Raw genomic sequence first — 22,068 nt, forward strand, 5'->3', positions numbered from 1 at the left:
GAGAGTGGATGGGATCTGTCTCCAACCATAGCATCCTTGCCTGGATGGACTCAGGGCTGGTTTCTGTAGGAGGAAACCAGGGAACAGGCATCAGGGAAAATGGAGGATGTCATTGCTTCTCAGCGATGCTGTAAGACCCTGGGGCAAGGATTACAGATTTCTCAAGGCACCACTGCCCTCCCACCGTAGTGTGGGGAAGAGGCTAGAGATCAGCGCTGATCCTCTGTCTCCTGCCTCACAGGTGGTCCAGAGCCGACCCTTCCCTCACAGGGGTCAGAACTGAAGCTGGACAGGCTGCAGGCTTCCCACATCACACAGCTGCCCATCACATATCTGCTTTCTGTTCCTCCCCTGGGCCCCTGATTTCCTGGGAAAAGGAAGGGGGCATATGGAAAACTTCACAATAATTTATTTGATTTTCCAGATTCCTGGCCCCCCTCTCCCCTATACGTGGCAGTGCTTAATTTAGCTTGGAGGAGATTTCTAACATTAATTGTGATGCAGCCCATAATAGGGGGTTTTTCCTGGTGTCTTAGCTCTAAAGAATCTGTCTGCAATGTAGAAGACTTGCAGGAAACATCAGTTTGATCCCAGGGTCAGGAAGATCCCCTAGAGAAGGAAATGGCAAGCCACTCCAGTATTCTTGCCTGGGGAATCCCATGGACAGAGGAGCCTGGCAGGCTACAGTCCATGGGGTCGCACAGAGTTGCACAGGACTGAGCATGCATGCAGGCCAGGCCATAATAGGAGGCAGGACTGTCGTCTGCAGTGGGAGGTGGAGCAGAACCATAGATGTTACGGCAGCCAACGCTTCCTGAAGAGCAGTAACAGGTGACAGAGAGCCAGGCATGAACCGTCTCACACCCTCACATCCGTGCTTCAAGTTGGGAGTCTGTGGGAGTCTGTGGTTCATGAAGTTACTTACCTGAAGTGGTACATGGAAGCAGTAGAGTTGGGATTTGAACAGATCTCCTTGACTACAAAGCTTTGTCTTTTTTTCTCCTACAGCATGCTGGGGAAAGAGCTGGAGAACAACCTGTAATCTTTACCCAGCACATCAAAGCTCTGCAGCCACATGGTCCCAGTTGTCTGCAAGTCGTGCTCTCAGATGCTGGCATCCAGTGGCCCCACAGCCATGGTCCCCGGAGCGTCCTTCCGTGGGATGGCCAGGACTCCCTGCCTGGGCTGCTAACATCCTACAAAGTGGCAAAGCATCAGGGATTGTCACTTACTGGCCCAGGTGGACAGCAGCGCCAAAATCCTGTCCCCAGCCCCCATTCTTCCCCTCAGGTAAGTCCTTTCTCCACAGGCCAGCCGAGGGTGACCCCTCGCAATTGTCAATCCCGTCATGGTCTCCATCACGTTGAGAACCAACTCCAGGGTCCCACGTGGGGCCCCGGGCTGGCGTCCGCTGGCATCTGGGATGGCATCGCTAGAACCCTTCCTCTTTCTCGTTCTGCTCCAGCGGCACGTTCTCTGGACAGAGGAGGTACACGCCTGCCTCGGGCCCTCGTGGATTAGTTCCCTCAGCCCAGGGACAGATTTTTAACCCCAGAAATCCCCAGGGCTTGCCCCCACCCCACCTCGCTTTATTTAGGTCTCAGCTCAGAAAGAAAGCCTTCTCTCACCACGTGACAGAAAACCAACCCTCCCTCACCGTCTCTGTCCTCACTCTGCTGGACGTTGCTCCCTCACACGCCTCACCACTTGCTATCATTTCATAATTTTTCAATTACGTCTTTTGAAAAATGTTTTTCGACAGGGACCATTTTTAAAAGTCTGTATTGAATTTGTTACAATATTGCTTCTGTTTTGTTTTATTATTATTTATTTTGGGCCATGGGGTATGTGGGATCTTAGCTCCCCAACCTGGGATCAAATGCACACCCCCTGCACTGGACGGTGAAGTCTCAACCACTGGGCCGCCAGGGAAGTCTCCTCAACTACGCCTTGAGCACCTGTCTCTTCCACTAAACCATAAGCTCCCTGAATGCATAAGAATTTTACATGTAACTTTTTTTTCCCCCCACACGGGATCCATAGTGCCTTGCAGAGGCAAGGAGCGCTCGTTGAGTGAATGAGTGACAGAGGAGCAGCAGCTCAGTCTCCCATGAAAGACAACAGGCTCTGAAGAAATTGAAGGCTTTGGGGAGGGAAACTGCCCCAGCTGCTCTTTGGCTCTCCAGCTGCAGTAGGAGACTCATGGCCTCCTCCCTCTCCTCGGAAGCCCCTTCCAAAACCCACCTCTCAGAGACACCTCGGGAGCCTGGCCCCTGAATGCCAGCCTGGGGCAGGATCTCACTTTTCTCCGGAGCCACCCCGTCTCCACACAGCTCTCAACCTCCTCCTCCTCCAGCCCACTGCCCCGGCAAGGGAGATGCTTCCCGGCTCCTGCTTCGGTTCAGGTCCACACCAGCTCCCAGAAACACATGCCTCTGTCCCAGACAGCCTTGTTCTAAGAGTCAACCGCTGATAGCGAGGAGAGAGAGCCTTGACTGGAAACAGGAGGAGAGGAGGGATGGGCCGAGAGAAGCTGTGAGGAGGCAGACTGCCCCCTCGGACTCTTGGGGTTTATCCTTCTCCAGTTAAGAAAGGTGGAGTCAGACTCCACTGCCCTCCCCGGGGGAAGACGTGGCTCCTGATACGACTCCTTCACTCTCCAGGTTTCCTACCTGGGTGTCCACGTTCCCCCTTGCAGGGGATGGTTCTTGATGAAGGCAAAGTCACCACACTTCACCACAGACTCCATGTCCTTCTGCAGGCGATATCAAGGGTGACATTGAATGACGCAAGCAAAGGAGGATTTTATGAAACTTCTGACTCTGAAAATGGAATCATTCATAAAAGATTGAGCAACTCCAGAGACCAGAACACCCAGTCTTCTCAGTTGATTAATGAGGAAACGGAGACACAGAGATGCTGTGGATGGAGCTGGTGAGCGGCACAGCTAAGCCTTGAAATCTCCCAGTCTGCTGTCCAGCCAAGCGGGACCACCAAGGTGAGGCAAAGACAGATTCTCCCCAGTAGGAAGTTTGATTTCCAAAGTGTGCATGGGTTCATTCAGCCTTGCAAATAATTCCACCGAAGGGTCAAGCCTGTAAACACACCCCATCAGCCTACACTGTTGCTCAAGGATCTGACACATTTACTGCTAATTATCCTCTCCCCTTCATTTCCCCTTCTATTTTTTAAAAAATCTACCCCCTCCACCATCACCCCAAGCTTTCAAATGGTTATTTAGAGTTTAGGCATCAGGCCCTCACTGGTATTGATTCAAGACTTTGTGCCCATGTGACACCAGTTTATGGCCGGAGGTTTTCTCTGCTCCCAGGGTTGATGCCCTTCTCTCCCTCCAGTTTCTCCCAAGGTCAGTGACTCCTGGGAGCTCTGGCTGTTAATTTGTGAAATCCTCTCCCCCTGGCAGCATGAGAAGTGGCCGTGCAACAGATGGCATCAGATGACTTCACTTCTACCAAGCTGGTAATAAATTGCATACCTGGAAAATCTATATTTCAATAGTCACATTATTTACATTTTCATTTATTAATCCTATTAGGAATATTCCCTCCAGGAGAATAATAAAGGTGGAACAAAGAAGCAAGACAAACGGGCAACTGTGGAAAAACATCCCATTCAAAGTCCTGCTGTTTCCCTCGGAAACAAGCTTATGTATCACCTGTGTGCGAAAAAAAAACATCTGACTTGGTGAAGATATGACAGCGTCTGCTGCTCCAAGTGGCTTCTGAATTTCCCCGCAGACCCTGTGATGTCCCAGCCTAGGGAGTCTATTTTTCATGGGAAGCTGCAGTAAACATTTCTTTTAAAAATTCTGGTAATAACCCTATCCAATGCTACAAGAAGTGTTGAAAAGACAAAATGTGTTTTAAAAAAATAAGCCAATGGAAGAGCAAGAAAGCACGGGCTGTTTAGGTGGCTGGCTGGTGGTAACAGGTGTGCAGTGGGCTAAATATTGACCTGAGTTGACCAGCAACACAGTGGACGCTCCTGCCTGCATTTCAGCCCCGCTGGCACTCAGGAAGCCCAGGATTCTGGCTGACTCACAAGGTCATCAGTGTGTTTCATCATCAGTGGAAGAAGACAACTCACCCTTAGGGACTGGCTCACACACTGCCACTTCCGTTAATGCCTCCTGGCATCTGTGCCTCCTCTGAAACTGTCAAGCAGGGCTCCACTTCTGCGCTCTAATGTTTGTTAGTCCTTTTCCTATTTTATATCCCTTATTGGATTGCTAGCTCTACAAGAACTATACATTTTATTCACCCTTTTTACCACTCCCATGGCATGCAGCAGAGGCACAATAAATAAGGGATGCATTTTTCTAGATTCCACATATATGCACTAATATATGATATAGAAAGTTTTTCTCTATTTGCAGAGCAGAAATGGAAACACAGATGTAGAGAACAAATATATGGATACCAAAGGGGAAAGAGGGGTGGGAGGAACTGGGAGATTGGGATTGACACAGGTACACTATTGATACCATGTATAAAATAGATGATTTTATATATATATAAATGATGATATAAAAGATCATGACATAAAATGATGCCATGTATAACTGATGAGAACTTCCCTGGTAGCTCAGCTGGGAAAGAATCCGCCTGCAATGAGGGAGACAAGGGTTTAATCCCTGGGTTGGGAAGATCCCCTGGAGAAGGGAAAGGCTACCCACTCCAGTATTCTGGCCTGGAGAATTCCATGGACTGTACAGGCCATGGGGTCACAAACAGTTGGACACGAGTGAGCGATTTTCACTTTCAATTTCAATGAGAACATACTGTAGAGCGCAGTGAACTCTACTTAATACACAGTGGGGACCTGAATGGGAAGGAAGTTCAAAAGGGAGGGGATACATAGGACTGCATGGAGATCCAACCTGTCCATCCTAAAGAAATCAGTCCTGAATAATCATTGGAAGGACTGATGCTGAAGCTGAAGCTCAAATACTTTGGCCACCTGATGTGAAGAACTGACTCATTGGAAAAGACCCTGATGCTGGGAAAGATTGAAGGCAGGAGGAGAAGGGGACGACAGAGGATGAGATGGTTGGAAAGCTTCATTGACTGGATTGACATGAGTTTGAGCAAGTTCCAGGAGTTGGTGATGGACAGGGAGGCCTGGTGTGATGCAGTCCATGGGGTCACAAAGAGTCGGACATGACTGTGCCACTGAACTAACTGACATAATACATATACGTATAGCTGATTCATTTTGCTGTACAGTAGAAACTAACACAACACTGTGAAGCAACTATACTCTAAAACAAATTAATTAAAAATACATAAGTGATGCAGTCTCAGAAGTTGACAGCTGCCATATTTTTCTTGTTTGTCGGTAGTTTAATTTCAGCATCCTCATTCTCATATTGTAGTATTAGAGATGGGAGAAAGATGCCATAGAGCAGACATGCATAGGGAAGGGAAAGTCTTTTTCCCACTTGCCTTCTTGCTTTAGCCTTCTTGGATTTTGAGAGAATAGAAAGGATCATGGTAAAGAAAAAAAAATAAATTAAGAAATGCAACCTATTCTTGGAATATAAGATGGAGTCATGAGTTTCTAAAGTTACAATATTTTCACCTCTATGATGAATAGTAATTCCTATTCTAGTTACCTCACAGGGCTATAGGCTCTGTGAGGCTCAAATAAGATAATATACATCTGCAAGCTCTTTGCTGGTAGGAAAGCATGATATCGATGTGAGGTATTATTATCCCTTTAATCTTTCTCTGCTCATAATGGAGAAAATTTTCCAAAGACAAATTGGGAGCTTGTTTCAGGCTCTCAGCTGCCTCTTGCTACATGATATCCATGATAATGAATGCCGCAGAAGAGCCTGGCTGAATTCAAATAAACAGCAGGTGGAGCACAGTTGTCAAGCCTCCGGGGCTGCTGAAATCAGGTGGGATTCTCCCATAAGCCTCTGGGACTCAGCATGGGCTGAGATGCCACTTCACACGAGAACACCACAGATGCCATTCCAGGTAAGCCTTTTATTTCACACCTTCCTGTATTCTGTTCTTACCAGGCCACCAAGGGCCGTTTTGCAGGAGGGCATGGCTGTTCCCTGTAGAGCACAAAGCCCCCAGTAGTGAATTAGGGGAGCTCTGCATAGACCCCAGCCCACTTTGGGACTGAGGGACCCATTTCCACAGCTGCAGGGAGTCATGGCACCTGATGGCTCTCCATCAAGTCCCAGTCTGAGCATTGCCCTCAGCCTGAGGGCCCCTGTTCCAGGGCCACATCCCCTCCCACGCCCAGTGACTGGTCAGAGTGGGGAGGGGTGGGATGAGGGCCTGACTTCCTTGTCTCAGAGTGGGACAACTCTGAAAGATGTTCCCTCTCCAGAGCTCCCCAGAGGATCTCCTAAGAGCTTTGAGCCAATTTTATTGCCACCCAGCTTCTTCCTTTGCCAAGTCTTGTGTCCCTCACCCCTCACAGGTGTTGTCCTACAAAGTGAAAGTGATAATCGCTCAGTTGTGTCTGACTCTTAGCGACCCCATGGACTGTAGCCCACCAGGCTCCTCTGTCCATGGGATTTTCCAGGCAAGAAGATTGGAGTGGGTTGCCATTTCCTTCTCCAGGAGATCTTCCCAATCCAGGGATGAAACTCAGGTCTCTTGCATTGCAGGCAGATTCTTTACTACAGAGCCATTCTACAAACACTACTTAATAAAGTGCCTGTGTGCTGATCTGCAAGCCGCTGTAGCTATAATACGGAGAAGGCAATGGCACCCCACTCCAGTACTCTTGCCTGGAAAATCCCAAGGACGGAGGAGCCTGGTGGGCTGCTGTCTATGGGGTTGCACAGAATCGGACACGACTGAGTGACTTCACTTTCACTTTTCACTTTCATGCATTGGAGAAGGAAATGGCAACCCACTCCAGTGTTCTTGCCTGGAGAATCCCAGGGGCAGGGAGGTCTGGTGGGCTGCCGTCTATGGGGTCGCACAGAGTCGGACACAACTGAAGAGACTTAGCAGCAGCAGCAGCAGTAGCTATAATATGGCTCAGTTTTATGGTGAATGGGTGGCTGGGCTACAGGGACTGGTGCTCTCAGCCCTTGGAGAAGTTGGGTGGGTTTCACATTAACCCATGTCCCTGGGGCGAGTTGCCTTATCCATAAGCCGTGTTCTCCATTTACCCTATGTTGCCAGACCAGCCTTATTTTATAGGTCCCATGATGCCAAAAAGGAAGGTTAGGAGACCCTAAAGGAATATGCAGAATGGAATGTGTATTAATGTATTTTAATACAGTATTTAATCTATTTTAACATAGTAAGGCTGCCTTTCCAATATCCATTCCCTCTCTTCCTTACTAACTACACCCTGATTTTAATTCCAGCTGAAAAACAAAACCCCACACTCCCCAACCTCCTCTGCAGCCAAGGAGAGCCACGTCCACAGTTCTTTCTCAGTGGCGAGAAGCGAGGACTTGTCAACCCTCTAGCTCCTCCCATAAGGGCATCTCCCCACTTGCTTTCTGCTCCCTTCCTTGTCTTCCTGCATAGAACAGGGGTGGGAGGCTGGTGAGCAAGAGGAGAGCCTCGTGCTGAGTATATTCATCATCTATTGTTGTTTAGTCACTAGGTCGTGTCCAACTCTTTTGCAGCCCATGGACTGTAGCCCACCAGGTGCCTCTGTCCATGGGAGTCTCCAGGCAAGAATACTGGAGTGGGTTGCCATGTCCTCCTCCAGGGGATCTTCCTGACTCAGGGATTGAACCCACGTCTCTTACCTCTGCTGCATTGGTGGGCGGGTTCTTTACCACTAGCACCACCTGGGAAGTTCATCCAGGGCATTTCCACCCCCAACTCGTGTTCTCTACAGCAGAGGTCTCCAGTCTCCAGACCTAATGCCTGATGATCTGAGGTGGAGCTGATGTAATAATAATAAAGTGCAGAAAAAAATGTAATGCGCTTAAATCATCCCTAAACCACCACCCCCCTACTCCACACTCCATGGAAAAATTGTCTTCCACAAAACCGGTCCCTGGTGACAAAGAGGTTGTGGACTGCTGCTCTGCAGCACAGCATTTCAGCCTCAAGCCTGACACGTGAATGTGTTAAGACAAAGGGGGAAGGAAGATGGTTTGGTTGTTACTCCAACCCTCTCTCTGCCTCCCCATCCACTGCACACTAAAACCAGAGGATGTTGATATGAACCTGTACACACACACAAGCTTCCCCAGAGCACACTGTGAGAAGTGGTGCTTTAACCAAACAGGCAAGACCAAGAAAAGGGCACTAAGGCAGGAATACCAAAACTGATATTTCTGAGATGAGAACAAGATCAGAAATGCAGCTGGCGAGTGGCTGATCCAGCAGAAGCCAGCTGGGGGTCCAAACTCTTCTTCAACCCTCCCTGAAGCTCCCCATAGAAAGCGGTGATGTAGCACAAGTGGGATGGGGTGGGAGATGCTGGCGGGCTTAGGACTGAGATGCCTAGAGCTGGGAGCAGGAAAGGAATAACAGAACAGTTTCTAGAGCAGTGTGCCCATCTTCCTTTAACCTTCCGAGATGTTCTGCAAAGCCAAGGACACAGCACCACCCCTTGGGAGAATATCTCTAGTTGTTGAATTGTCTAACTGTGACCTGAGGTCTCTCTTTCATGGCTCGTTGATGGTCCATCTCTGGCATCTTGTTAATTTCTGATAACTCTCTTGGGCACAATTAGTTAAGCACTTCCTTCACTGTGTGATCTGTGTGAAAAGTCACACTTACAGGTTCTTGGAGGACAATTCCAGAATCAGATCTAAAAGCCAGCCCTGAATATCACTCTGCTGGCTCGGCTATCTGTGCAGATGTTCCCAGAGGTTCAGTCATTCTCTGTGTGTGTATTTTTATAGTTCATTCCTCAAAATTAACGTTAATAACCAGATGAAATTCATTTATTTGCTTTTTTCCAACTGAGGCCGCCAAACCAGATCTGAGGTTCAACCTTTTCCATCTTGTCCCCAAGTAGCAAAAATTTTAGAGCATATAACTAGTAGCTAGCATCAGACCACCTTGGCTATCAGTCTCTATCTGATCCTGGTCCCTCGTTTCCAATCATTCCTCCTGCTTTGTTTAATCCGACCCCAGCTTTGCCGTGAGCCCCAATTCTGACCGAATCTTGGCCTTGGTTCCAAGGACTTCAGCACATCCAAGGATAGGATAACACCTCATTCTGCATCCTCTAAGGACTGAGGTCCTCTTTTGGAACCTAAATTCCTTAAGGAATCTTGTTTTCTACCTAGTGGGGTCTCCCCTGGCACCTACTTGTTCCAGACTTGGAACTTGAGTTTTTTGGAAGCCTAACTGTTCCAGATCAAGGTCAATGGTCTTTCCACTATGTTTCTCACTTGTCCAGAAATTGAAAGTGTTAGTCACTCAATTTGTTGGAGAAGATTCTTGAGAGTCTCTTGGACAGCAAGGAGATCCAACCATTCCATCCTAAAGGAAATTGGCCCTGAATATTCATTGGAAAGACTGATGCTGTAGCTGAAACTCCAATACTTTGGCCACCTGATGTGAAGAATTGACTCATTTGAAAAGACTCTGATGCTGGGAAAGATTGAAGGCAGGAGGAGAAGGGGACGACAGAGGATGAGATGGTTGGATGGCATCACCAACTCAATGGACATGTTTGGGTAAACTCCGGGAGTTGGTGATGGACAGGGAGGCCTGGTGTGCAGTCCATGGGGTCACGAAGAGTTGGACAAAACTGAGCAACTGAACTGAGTCACTCAATTGTGTCTGACTGTTTGTGACTGCATGGATGCAAAGAGCCTGCAGGGCTCCTCTGTCCGTGGAATTCTCCAGGCAAGAATACTGGAGATGGTAGTCATTTCCTTCTTCAGGGGAATCTTCCTGACCCAGGGGTTGAACTCAGTCTCCTGCATTGCAGGCAGATTCTTTGCTGTCTGAGCCACCAGGGAAGCCCCTTACTTGCCCAACCACCTATGAAAAACATGGTTCTCATAGCTGGAAGGGACTTGAAATATCATTTAGTTCAACCTGTCTTGCCTTCAATAAACTCAGAAAGTTATTCAAACAACTTTACAAATTCAGAGCTCTCCCCTTGTCATTTTTGAATAAGAACAACTTAAAGTCAACCATTTCAAAAAATTTCTCTCTAACAATCATGGCCACAGCCGCCTTTGAAGTCTAAGGATGCTATTTTTCAGACTGTTTTAATAACTGTCTGGATAATGAGTAGAAGAAGCCTGGCCCTTAACGTCAGACACACACAACCAAGTTTCAGACAGCCAAGAGGGTTCAGGGGATGAGGGGAAGGCAACCCCACACACTACTGGCTTCTCAGTCCCTGTCAGCTTTCTGGGGGGGGGGCGGGGGTGAGACCTCCACTGCCGATTCAGTCCCAAAATGAGCCCACCTCCTCAATTACAATCAAGGGCTTGACTGAACAAGGAGGACAGCCTTATGGGTTTCAGTTTTTCAGTCTGGGGATGATCTAGGAGTCTATGAATCTGGACTGCTGTTGATGGCCCTTTGTGTGCATGCTCAGTCATTCAGTCATGTCTGACTCTGTGACCCTATGGACTATGTAGCCAGCCAGGCTCCTCTGTCCATGGGATTCTCCAGGCAAGAATACTGGAGTGGGTTGCTATGCCCTCTTCCAAGGGATCTTCCCAACCCAGGGATCGAACCCAGGTCTCCTGCATTGGCAGGCAGAGTCTTTACCTCTGATGGCCCTTTAATTAAAGACACAGAATAACTTTCCTGACTCATGGTCAGCTACAGAGCCATGGACAAGCCATGCAAACAGGCTCCCAGCTCTACCCAAAACTTTAGAGCTTCTTCAGACTGCAACCACTCCCTACAGCGAGCCCTGAGGAAACTCAGGATACTGGCCCCAGATTGCTGAGATGCATATCAAAGGAATGACTTCAGTGAGCCTAGATGCTTGCATCTTCCCATACAGAGAAAAGTACTGAATTCCTTAACTTAGGAGATCTGGTTTTCCTTTAATTAACAATTATCTTTTGATTTTCCGACTACCTGCCCTTTGTCGCAAAACATCTGTATAACCTGGGTCCCCCTCCTCACCTCCTCTGAGCAGTTCTCTCACGGTTACTTGAGATGCTGTCTCCTGGGCTTGAAGTCCTAAAAGTTCCCACTGGATAAAACAACTCTCAACTAAAACAAAACAAAACCCTTTAGATCTTCTTTGCAAATCAACAACATCCCTTGAGTAGTCCGTGCAGGCTCCCCCCAACCCCGATCCTACCCCGTCTGGGCACGGTGCTCAAGCCAGTCCTGGTCCCTCTTTGTCCGAAATGACTCTCTCACAGGCCAGCCAGCCCACAGGACCCCTGACAGGCTGGATGGCCAAACTCATTAGGGGAGGCTGGGGTGCGGGCAGAGTGCATTTTGTAGACATGGAGAAAGCACTGTCAACTAGATCTGGGGAGTCCGTGAATTGTGGCAGATTTGGGGCAAAGTGGAATCAACAGGGACAAAAGTAATTTAGGAGACGCCCTGCTGGGAGCTCCAAAGCTTCTAAGAAGATGCTGCCTGACGGCACCCAGCTCAGCTTGACTGTCCCACAAATCAAGGGCACACTTGGCTATGGTGATGATAGTACCTGGGCAGAGGGAGAAAGGCATAGAACCACACGACTCAGATGCTTTGGGCCACTTCTAGAATATTTATTGAAGCAGGCAGTTTGGAGGTATCTAGCCAAATTACTTAATCATTCAACTATTAATCATTCAACTAGATGTAAATATATCCCTGGGAATGGATGGGGTTCACTCAAAAGTTTTAGGGGGGTGAAAAGTCTTTTTAGGGACTTCTGTCTTGGTTCAGTGGTTAAGACTGTGCTCGCCATGCAGGGGACTGTGGGTTCAATCCCTGGTTGGGGAATGATGATCCTGCATGCTGCTCATTGGTGCCAAAAGAAATAAATAACAATTTAAAAATAAAAAAATTAAAGAATATCAGCTTTTTAAAAAAAAAACGACTTTTTAGGGGGTGGTAAAATTGCACAGCTCTCAGAGCGGGTGTGGCTTGTCCACATGGAGATCCCTGATGTCTGGGGGCCAGAAAATTCCATTGGGACCCCAAACACGGGGGAGACCCCACAGGGCCTTCAGAGACCTACAGGCAGAGCACACTCCTTTCCACCAGCACCGGCGGGGCGTGGAGGCGATGAGCACCATCCATGGCAGAACTTGGCCGGGAAAGGCGATTCCAGAAGAGAGCAAACCTGATTAATGCGCTGCAGCCTCTGAGAAGATTAATGTGCGGACAAGGGGAAACCAATGAAGGCAATTTATTTAGATTTTCAGAAAGACTCCACGCTAAGGGCTATTTTTAAAAGTCACTGAGGAATCTAGGTTTTAAAGGACTAGCTTTTTGAGATTAACGCCAACGAGACACCCACATTTTCCTGTGGCCTTCACTACGAAATATGAATGACTTCTGACTTTCACCCCATGGGGCACTTCTAAGCAGATTCCCTCCTCTGCTGGCCCCTCCAGAAGTAGTTTTTGATTCTTCTCTCTCTTACCTAACGTCTTCCACTTTATATGTAATTATATGTATAAATGCATCCCTGGTAGACTGGAACTCACCTGAGGACAGGGCAGAGTCTTCCCCATTTTTGTATCCTATCCAGCACTCGGACTAGGATTCCCTCTCCCTGATTCACCCTGACGCATGACGGCAGACCAGCAAACTTGACCACTACAGTTTATGTCTGGGGCTATGTTCCCACGCAGGCTGCCCTGGTGGCTCAGCAGTAAAGAATCTGCCTGCAATGCAGCAGATGCAGGTTCGATCCCTGGGTCCGGAAGATCCCCTGGAGGAGGGCATGGCAACCCACTCCAGTGTTCTTGCCTGGAGAATCCCATGGATCCAACTGAAGCGGCTGAGTACACACACATGTCCCATGCACCTCAAGTTCAGCCTGACCAGCCCTGCAGTCCCCAGCCCCAGCCCGTCACATTCAGCTGCTCTTCCTGTGCCCCCTTTTGGCTAGTGGCATCTGCATTCTCACTGCACCCACCTCGGTTGGGGCTGTCACTCCTGCACCTGTGTTACACCTTTCCATTGGTCTAGTCTTTCGAAGGCCAGTGAGCAGGGTTCTCTGTGTCCCCTCCCCATGGCCTCTCCAGTCTCACCTTCTGTTCCATATGTACAAAGCCCCTGCAGGTCCTCACATACCCTGAGAACTCCTGCTGTCCTCCTGTGACCTCCCGCTCCTCCTCACCTGGATTCTTCCAGCTTCTTCCTGTAGTGAAATCCTACTTGTTCTTTATATACCAACCCAGGTGCTGTCTCCTCTGAGAAAATTTCTCCCAGTCCCCAGTCCGGGTTTATTGTGTTTCCTATGTGCTCATTCATTCATAACAAACATTTCTTGAGCAACTTCTATGTAACAGGCATTCTCTTAGGCAAGGGTGATAGAATGGCAAACAAGACTGTTGGTCTCTGCTTTCACAGAGCTCAGCATTGCATGAGGGGTGGAGGCAATTTTACAAGGAATTATAAAAAATATAGTAAGTGTTAAAATAAATGCCCCCTTCTGCCACACGGCCTTTGCTTATGCCCCCCTCTCCCCCGGGACTCTCTCTTCCCTTTGACTAGTACTCCTTCAGATTGCATGCAAAATTGCTTCAGTCATATCCGACTCTGCAACCCTGTGAACTATAGCCCTCCAGGCTCCTCTCTCCATGAAATTCTCCAGGCAAGAATTCTGAAATGGGTGGCCATGCCCTTCACCAGGGGATCTTCCAAACCCAGGGATTGAACCCATGTCTCTTGTATCTCCTGCATTGGCAGGTGGGTTCTTTACCACTAGCACCACCTGGGAAGCCCTTCAGATTAAATTTAATTATTTTCCCAGGTTAGATCAAATCTCTGCTCTCTATGCTTTTATCACATTTTGTACTTCATCAAAGCTTGTAACACAATTATAATTTTATATATATTTGAATCACTGCTTGATTCATGTCCAACTCCTCTAGGCTGTAATCTTTGTGAATGATGGGCCACGTCCGGTTTGCTCACCTTGGTAAACCTGGCTTAATGGAAACTTAGCAGGTATCTGCAGCAGAAGGAAATGGCAACCCACTCCAGTACTCTTGCCTGGAGAATCCCAGGGACGGGGGAGCCTGGTGGGCTGCCGTCTATGGGGTCGCACAGATTTGGACACGACTGAAGCGACTTAGCAGCAGCAGCAGGTATCTGTGGTATAAAGCAGTGCCAGGGAGGTGAACAGAAGACCTCCACCTGGTTATTATGTTATGCAAAGCTGCCCAGAGTAAGTAAGAAGTTAGACACCCTGCAGGGAATGAAGGAATTAGGCCAAGAGCAAGTGCCCAGCCAAAGTGCTCCAGGTGGCAAACAGCTTTGGGAAGACTGTAACTAGAAGGGCTGGTGTTTTCAAGCACGTGTTTCCATGGTAGAGGACTTATTCTCCAAAGGGTGCATAAGATAACCCATTAGGAAGCAGGAAGAAAACATATTCATCCCCTTATGCTGAATTTTTAATCTAACTGAAAAAGAAATTAAGCTTTACGATGATCTAATAAACAGGCTGAAACCAGCAACTCCTATAGTGTCAGAGGGTCACATGCCATGCAAAGTACGAAGCCCATGGAGTATTCTGAAGGAAGAATGGCCACGCCCTACAAGCAGTGTCTGTGTGTCTTTTTATGTGAACGCATGGATCACATGACTTAGCCTAAACCAAACCTCACGAAGTGAAACATGGCTCACAGAGTTTACTGCGAAGAAGTCACAGATGGAAGGTAATGCTGATAATGTAAGTACAAGTGAACAAGAATTTTCTTCTGAACTGACACTGCCTCATACAAGTTCTTTGTCAACCATGTTATGAAATAAAAACAATGGATTAATCAGACCTGACAAGAAGACTACCAAAAGAATACAAAATTATCGCCAAGTCTTCTTGAAATATGGATTTGCATCCTCTATTGTTAAAGGCAAACCTGGGCCTGTTTATGGTTCTCATCTGGACATCTTAATTAATGGTGATAATGCATGTGTACAATTTATAAATAAATATACATATCTTGGGGTATATACATAGGTGTGTGTGTATATATATGTATACACACACAATGTATAGAATGTTTTTGCTTATTTATTTGTGGTTTTCTAGTTGTTTCTAGAATGTTTAGAGCCTAGAATGTTTTTGCTTATCCATTTGTGGTTTTCTAGTTGAGGTGTACAACCAAGACTTGGGGAACCATTTCTTTCAAGAACTGAAAGAAGACAATATGGTAGAACTGGGGATGGGCAGGGTGGGTAGAGGAGAGCAATTTGTCTAGAGAGATAAGCAGGATACATAGCTCTATCATGATACTTATCGTACTATTTATAATTGTTTATTTTAGGGATTCTTAACATGGTACCCAATAATTTATGTGTAGGTATATTTTGTGGAGATGATCCATAAACTTCATACAGTTCTCTGAAGGTCTATATTTAAATGTTAAGAACTATTGATTTAGTTAACGGTCTGCCTCTCCCAACTAAACTGTGTTCTTTGTTGTCAAAGACTTTTGTCTTTATGATCATCATCATAATAGATATAAAACAGGGATTCAATCATTGCTGCTGCTGCTGCTAAGTCACGTTAGTCATGTCCGACTCTGTCCAACCCCATAGACGGCAGCCCAACAGGCTCCCCCATCCCTGGGATTCTCCAGGCAAGAACTCCGGAGTGGGTTGCCATTTCCTTCTGCAATGCATGAAAGTGAAAAGTGAAAGTGAAGTCGCTCAGTCGTGTCCAACTCTTCACGACCCCATGGACTGTAGCCTACCAGGCTCCTCCATCCATGGGATTTTCCAGGCAAGAGTATTGGAGTGAGTTGCCATTGCCTTCTCTGCAATAATTATTGAGTGAATGAACAATTTACTTTTTGCTTTCTCTTCCAGCATCGGGAGACAAAAATCAGAAAGCCACTTGCAGTTCAAAGCAATTCTTTCTTATAGAGAGTTTTGTAGGTTTTATTCAATCCATGCTTCCATCGCACTTATTGTATGAAGGGACTAAGTCTCTGAGCAATATTGACTCCTTCAGTCCTTGTAATAAAACCTAGGAGGAAGGTACTATTGATGTCCTACTTCTTGAGCAGTGAAGCTGAGGGACAGAGAGGTTAAGTGGCGTGTCGAGGGAATACAGCTGGTAAGTGACAGAGGCAGGGGTCAAACCCAGTCTGGCTGCAGAGTCTGTGCTTGTGAGCAGCACACTGTGGCATGACCTGCAAGTTGGCTCATGGGTAAAAGGGTCGTGTCATCAGAAGACACTCAGTGTAACCTGACAGTAAAGACATCTGCTGTAACTGCCGTTGTTCTGTGGCAAATATGCCCTTCAAAAGCAGAGCAGGAAAAAGCAGAGCTTGATTCAAAGGGCTTGAGTTCATGCAGCTATGAGTGGGCTCAAGTGGTTAGCTCCATCTTGTAAAATGCCAACTGCTGACCAAGCTGTGAGATTATATTTAATGTTTGATTGTGGAAATTCTCTCAAATATATTCAGAATTGTAGAGAAAAATACAATGAACCTTTGTGTACTCATCACCCAGCCCAACAATTAACCACATGACCAATCACATTTCATCCGTACTCTCACCTGCTTCCAAACTCTATTGCTTTTAACACATTATTGACCAGAAACATGTTAATACCTCTTTTGTTACCTGAATATTATTGACTAGCATGTTTCAATTTTCGCTTACATAACAAATCACCAGCCACAATTGTTTCTGCAAAAATCCCCCAGTCAATAAAGAGTTAAGTCAACTCTAGATATCATGTGATTTCATAATGGAACTTTAAAAGATTGTGCTAGTCACTTAGAAACTGTCTAGAACTGAATTCAGAAGACTTGGATTTTGCCTCGACCGCATTTCAGCTGTGTCCTTGGGCAATAACTTTTCTGAGCTTCAGTTGCATCATCTGTAAAGTTTGTTTACAGAGGTTTCACCATATTGTTTTGAGGATTAGATAATTCAACACATGTGAGTAATATTTAAACTAAGGCTTTGATTGAACCTCAGTGTAGCTCTGCTTCCATCTTGCCCCACCATGAGAACCGTGATGGTTAATTTTATACGTCAACTTGATGAGACTATGGTGACCAGCTATTTGGCCAAATACCAGTCTGAATGTCTCTGTAAAGGTATTTATATCTTACTGAAGTATAGTTGATTTAAAATATTACATTAATTACATGTGTATAGCATATTACATTACATGTATATAGCATGGTGATTGTGTATGTTTACGGATTATGCTGCATTAAAGGCTATTACAAGACCATGGCTATGATTCCCTGTGCTATACAGTATATCCGGGTTGCTTCTCTATTTTATACATAGTAGTTTGTATCCCTTACTCCCATACCCCTAATTTTCCCTTCCCCTGTTCCTTCTCCCCTCTTTTGTTGGAGTATAGTTGCTTTACAATATTGTGTTAATTTCTGCTCTACAACAAAGTGAATCAGCTGTACCTATACATGTGTCCCCTCTTCCTTGGATTTCCTCCCCATTTAGGTCACCACAGAGCACTGGGTAGAGTTCCCTGTGCTGTTGAGTCATTTCTCATTAGTTATTTATTTTATACATAGCAGTGTATATATGCCAATCCCACACACCCCTTCCCCGCTTGGTTTCCGTACATTTGTTCTCTATGTCTGTGTCCCTATTTCTGCTTGCAAATAAGTTTATTTATGCAATGTTTTATGTGTTGGTATATGATAATTGATTTTCTCTTTTTTACTTATGTCACCCTCTATGACAGTTTCTAGGTCCATCCACATCTCTGCAGATGGCAAAGAAAAATAATTTTAAATGTGGGATTAACACTTACAATCAGTTGACTTGAAGTAAAGCAAACAACCCTCCAAAATACAGGTTGGTCTCATCCAATCAGCTGAAGGTCTTCAGAGAAGACTGAGGAGACAGGTTTCCCACCCGAAGAAGAAATCCTCTCTCTAAATTGTAGCATAGAAATTCTGCTTGATTTTTTGGCCTTTGGACTACAGCCTGCAATGTCAACTTTTATTCAGATTTGCAGCTTACCACTTGACTATGGATTTTGGACTGGACAGCTCCACAGTCAAGGCTGACTTCAAATTGGGATTTAGCCAAAGGGGGTCAACAGCAGGCAGTTGGAGGATGTGGGGAGAGAGAGGCTGGGGCATTTGTCCCCTTGGCTTTCTGCTGGTAGGTTATTCCAAGCTGCCTTCCGAAGTGGTCCTTCCCACTGCTGAGGTTCAGTGCCGCTTCCTCCCCTCCCCTCTCCAGGAGACCAGGCGACTGTCCTCCCCCACGCTGTTCCAGCCCCTGGCACCATCCCTGTGGTTTCCTCACACTGGGCCCACACTTTGGCAAACAGTTCCTTTATTAAACTCTTCTTAAGTACCCAGTTTGAGGATGCCATCTGCTTACTACAGGGACCCCAAGGGTACAGATGCCAGAGCAAGCCATTTAACAGACAATCACAGACCAGGTATGTGGATTAAACAATGTCAGGAAGAATTCCATTAGGAAAACTTCAAGTGCTCATCACTTTTCTGGAGTCCCCAGACTGCCACCTTCCAAGCTGTCCAGCTGTCTGGGAAAACTCAGCGCGTGTCTTCGCCACCCCCTTCCTCTCCAAGGTGTTCTCTACTGGGAATGGAACTCACTCAGGTCCCTCTCATCTACTCTTGACCTTTTTTTTTTCTCTCTTTTTACTGCATCTTGGCAGCAAGGAAAAGCAACTCCTCCCATTTCCCACAGTATCACATCATCTTTCCACACCCTCAGCATCCCCTTTCCCCAGCCTCTGAGACTTGCTGTCTGTGGGACCAGCTAGCCCACAGCCTCTGAAGCCAGCACAGTCAAGGCCAGAGGTTCCCCAGCAGTGTCTAGAGATCACCTCACACACACACACACACACACACACACAAACACTTTGGTTATTTAAATTATTATTGTCATTTTTCTTTTAGATGTGGTGATTCAACAGTTTGGTCATTTCTACAGGACTACACAATTAATTTCCACCCACAGCTAATTGGATATCCTTTCATTTCCCCACTAGTCCCCTAGTGTGGCTCCTGCCACCCCTCGCCCCCATAAATATGTATAAAGTCGCTCCAAATATTAGCAGTATGTTTTGAAAAACACAACCAATTATACCAGGAATCTGATATATTCAAAGCTAGTCACAGCCTTTCCTTCCTTGGCAGCTTACTTTGAAAATTAGAAAACAACCGCTCTTGTTTATTAAAAACAAAAACAAAAACTTGCCCTCTATTCACCAACACAACAGTGTGTAGAAATTTTGCTTTAAATAATTAAAAATATTAATGAACTACAGAGCAAGAGATGTCCATTTTAATGAGACACTGATACAATATAGCAGTTTTGATGTTCCTCTGGTTTCATTAAACTGGGATTATGTGTGGATGGGTGTGTGTAGCCGTAAGAGCAAACTCAAAGACCAAAGAGTACAAACGCTGTTTGAAAGCTAATTAAAATGGCCTGCAGGATTTGGGGAGCAGCAATAAAGTCAGCACCATCTTCTGCCAACTTCCATCTCTGTCACACACACACTGTTTGGATTCAGCCAGCATTTCTGCTTTGGAGTTTATGACTCAGCTGGTGAATGGCCCTTGGATGTGAACATTAATGACCCCAGAGTCATCAGTCAGCAGGGGTCTCTTTGACATCCTTTCCCACCCAAACCTCCATTTATCATTGCATCTGGAAATGAGGGACCTTCCCCATGCAAATCTGCTCAGCTGCTGTGGTTGGGGAAGGTTCTTCTACTCAATAGTGGGGAGGAAGAGGCTGGGACGAGGCTCGGAGAACCAGCCTGCTGGGGACCACAGCACTGACCCAACCCTCCACCCAGCCTGATTCCCTTATCTGGTCTAAATCCCTGCCTAGAAGAAGCTGCAGAAACCAGAAGGCCCCCACAAGCTTCCAGCTTTTAAGAAGCACATGGCTTTTCTTTGTCTTTATACGCCATTAGCCTCCACACCTTGGGAGCCACTTAGAAACAGTAAGTGAGACGTAAAGAAACACGCCCAAACTTGCCCCGCTTCTGGGCACGCTTCACTCTCCTGCCTTCTAAACTCTTCCTCTCCAACCCCTGCCTCCTTCATTCACTCCACCATTTTCCCCAAACCCACTTTGAAAGAGGATATCAAATAGTCAAAGAAAAGAAAGAGGTCTTACATGGAAATGTTTGTCTTTCACGTTTTCCACTCTGGAATTAAACCCCAGGGCTGTGTGGTGAGTGTGTCAGTTGGGATGCTCAGTTCTTTCTACTAATCTGTCTTTGCACGTCTCGGGATGGGCCTGGGCTTCAGGATCAGGTAGGTCTGCGTGCTGTTGATTACTAGATGACTTTGTGATATTTAACCTTTCTGGGTCTGTGATTCCTTACACTTGTCAATAGGACCTCATAATGGGATATTTATGAAGATTAAGTTTAGTTAATGAATACAAAAAAACTATGGGCAGAACTTAGAAGATCTTGGGTCTTCAATCACAAAAGACACCATGAATATATCCAAACCATTCCAGGGGCACAGAATTTGGATGCTCCTTGGAAATGAGTTGTTAAGGCTCATTCTGAACATCGACATTATGAGACTTACCAAGCAGAAATCCTAGCCTGGAAGCTTTGAGAAACAGGCAGAGTGGCTTCACCAGGATACTCTCAACTCCTTGGCTTCTAAATCTCTCCTGAGAATTAGGGTCCCCCATGAGTTTGCCGGGCTTCCCAGGTGGCGCTAGAGGTAAAGAATCCACCTGCCAATACAGGAGACATAAGAGACATGGGTTCAATCCCTGGGCCGGGAAGATTCCCAGGAGGAAGGCATGGCAAACAACTCCAGTATCCTTGCCTGGAGAATCCCACCAACAGAGGAGCTTGGCGGGCTACAGTTCACAGGGTTGCAAAGAGTTGGACATGACTGAAGTGGGCCAGCATACACACATGCACAAGTTAGAACTCTCCCAGCTGCACTGGGCCCCAGGGTCTCCTGTTATTTACATGGATCATAAGTTCAAATGTCTACATGATCTTGCTTCTGGGCTTAGCTATGACACTTCTTCCCACCAAGCCCACAAGACTTAAATCAGGTCTCCCTGTCCCAGTTTTGTCCCCACTACAGTCTGTTCTCACAACAGTGAGAGGAATTTTCTTAAAAATAAAGCAAACGGTGTCTCTCCTCTGTTCACCACCCCCCCACGAGGGCTCCCATCTCACTCAGGGTGAAATCCTGGTTCTCCATAGTGACTAGCAAGTTGCAATACGACATGGCCCTCCCCCACCCCTGCTGTCCTCTTCAAGCTCATCCACTCCAGCCACACTGACACCAAACACATAACCAGCCACAGGGCCTTTGCAATTGCTTCCCTTGATCTGTAAGGTTTTCTTTCTTTTTCCCCACCAGAAGTCTGTATGACTTTTGCCATCACTTTTCGAAGACTTCTCAAGTCTTAGAAAGTCACATCATCAGTGAGGTCATCCCTAACCTAAAGAATAAAATAGTTGGCACACATACACACACCCCACAATACTATTACTTCTGTACCTATGTGTTGCTTTAATTTTTCATCGCACGCATCATTATCCAACATACCATGCCTTTTTAAATGAATAGGTTTTAAGTTTAGAACAGTTTAAGATTTATAGAAAAATTGAGCAGAAAGTAACAGAAAGTGAAAGTGAAGTCGCTCAGTCGTGTCTGACTCTCTGCGACCCCATAGACTGTAGCCTACCAGGCTCCTCTGTCCATGGGATTTTCCAGGTAATACTACTGGAGTGGATTGCCATTTCCTTCTCCAGGGGATCTTCCCAACCCAGGGCTCGAGCCTGGGTCTTCCGCATTGTAGACAGACGCTTTACTGTCTGAGCCACCAGGGAAAGTTAACAGAGAGGTCCCACAAACTCCATAGTTTACACTAGAGTTGACTCTTTGTGTTGAACATTCTATGGATTTTGACAAATGCGTAAGTTCTTGTACCCACCATTACACGTTCTATATCCACCATTATGGTATCATAC

At 46.4% G+C, this 22,068-nt stretch overlaps 1 long non-coding RNA gene across 1 annotated transcript; it reads right to left on the bottom strand.

Moving 5' to 3' along the window:
* Window positions 1–700: 700 nt before the first annotated feature.
* Window positions 701–18,474, bottom strand: LOC104982301. Its single transcript, XR_824494.1, has 3 exons — window positions 17,869–18,474; window positions 2,673–2,822; window positions 701–1,196 (listed from the first exon to the last, which is right to left on the bottom strand). It is a non-coding gene; the product is annotated as an uncharacterized LOC104982301 (long non-coding RNA).
* Window positions 18,475–22,068: the final 3,594 nt, after the last annotated feature.

Source organism: Bison bison, unplaced genomic scaffold, assembly GCF_000754665.1.
Source record: "Bison bison bison isolate TAMUID 2011002044 unplaced genomic scaffold, Bison_UMD1.0 scf7180017864530, whole genome shotgun sequence".
Lineage (NCBI taxonomy): Eukaryota > Metazoa > Chordata > Mammalia > Artiodactyla > Bovidae > Bison > Bison bison.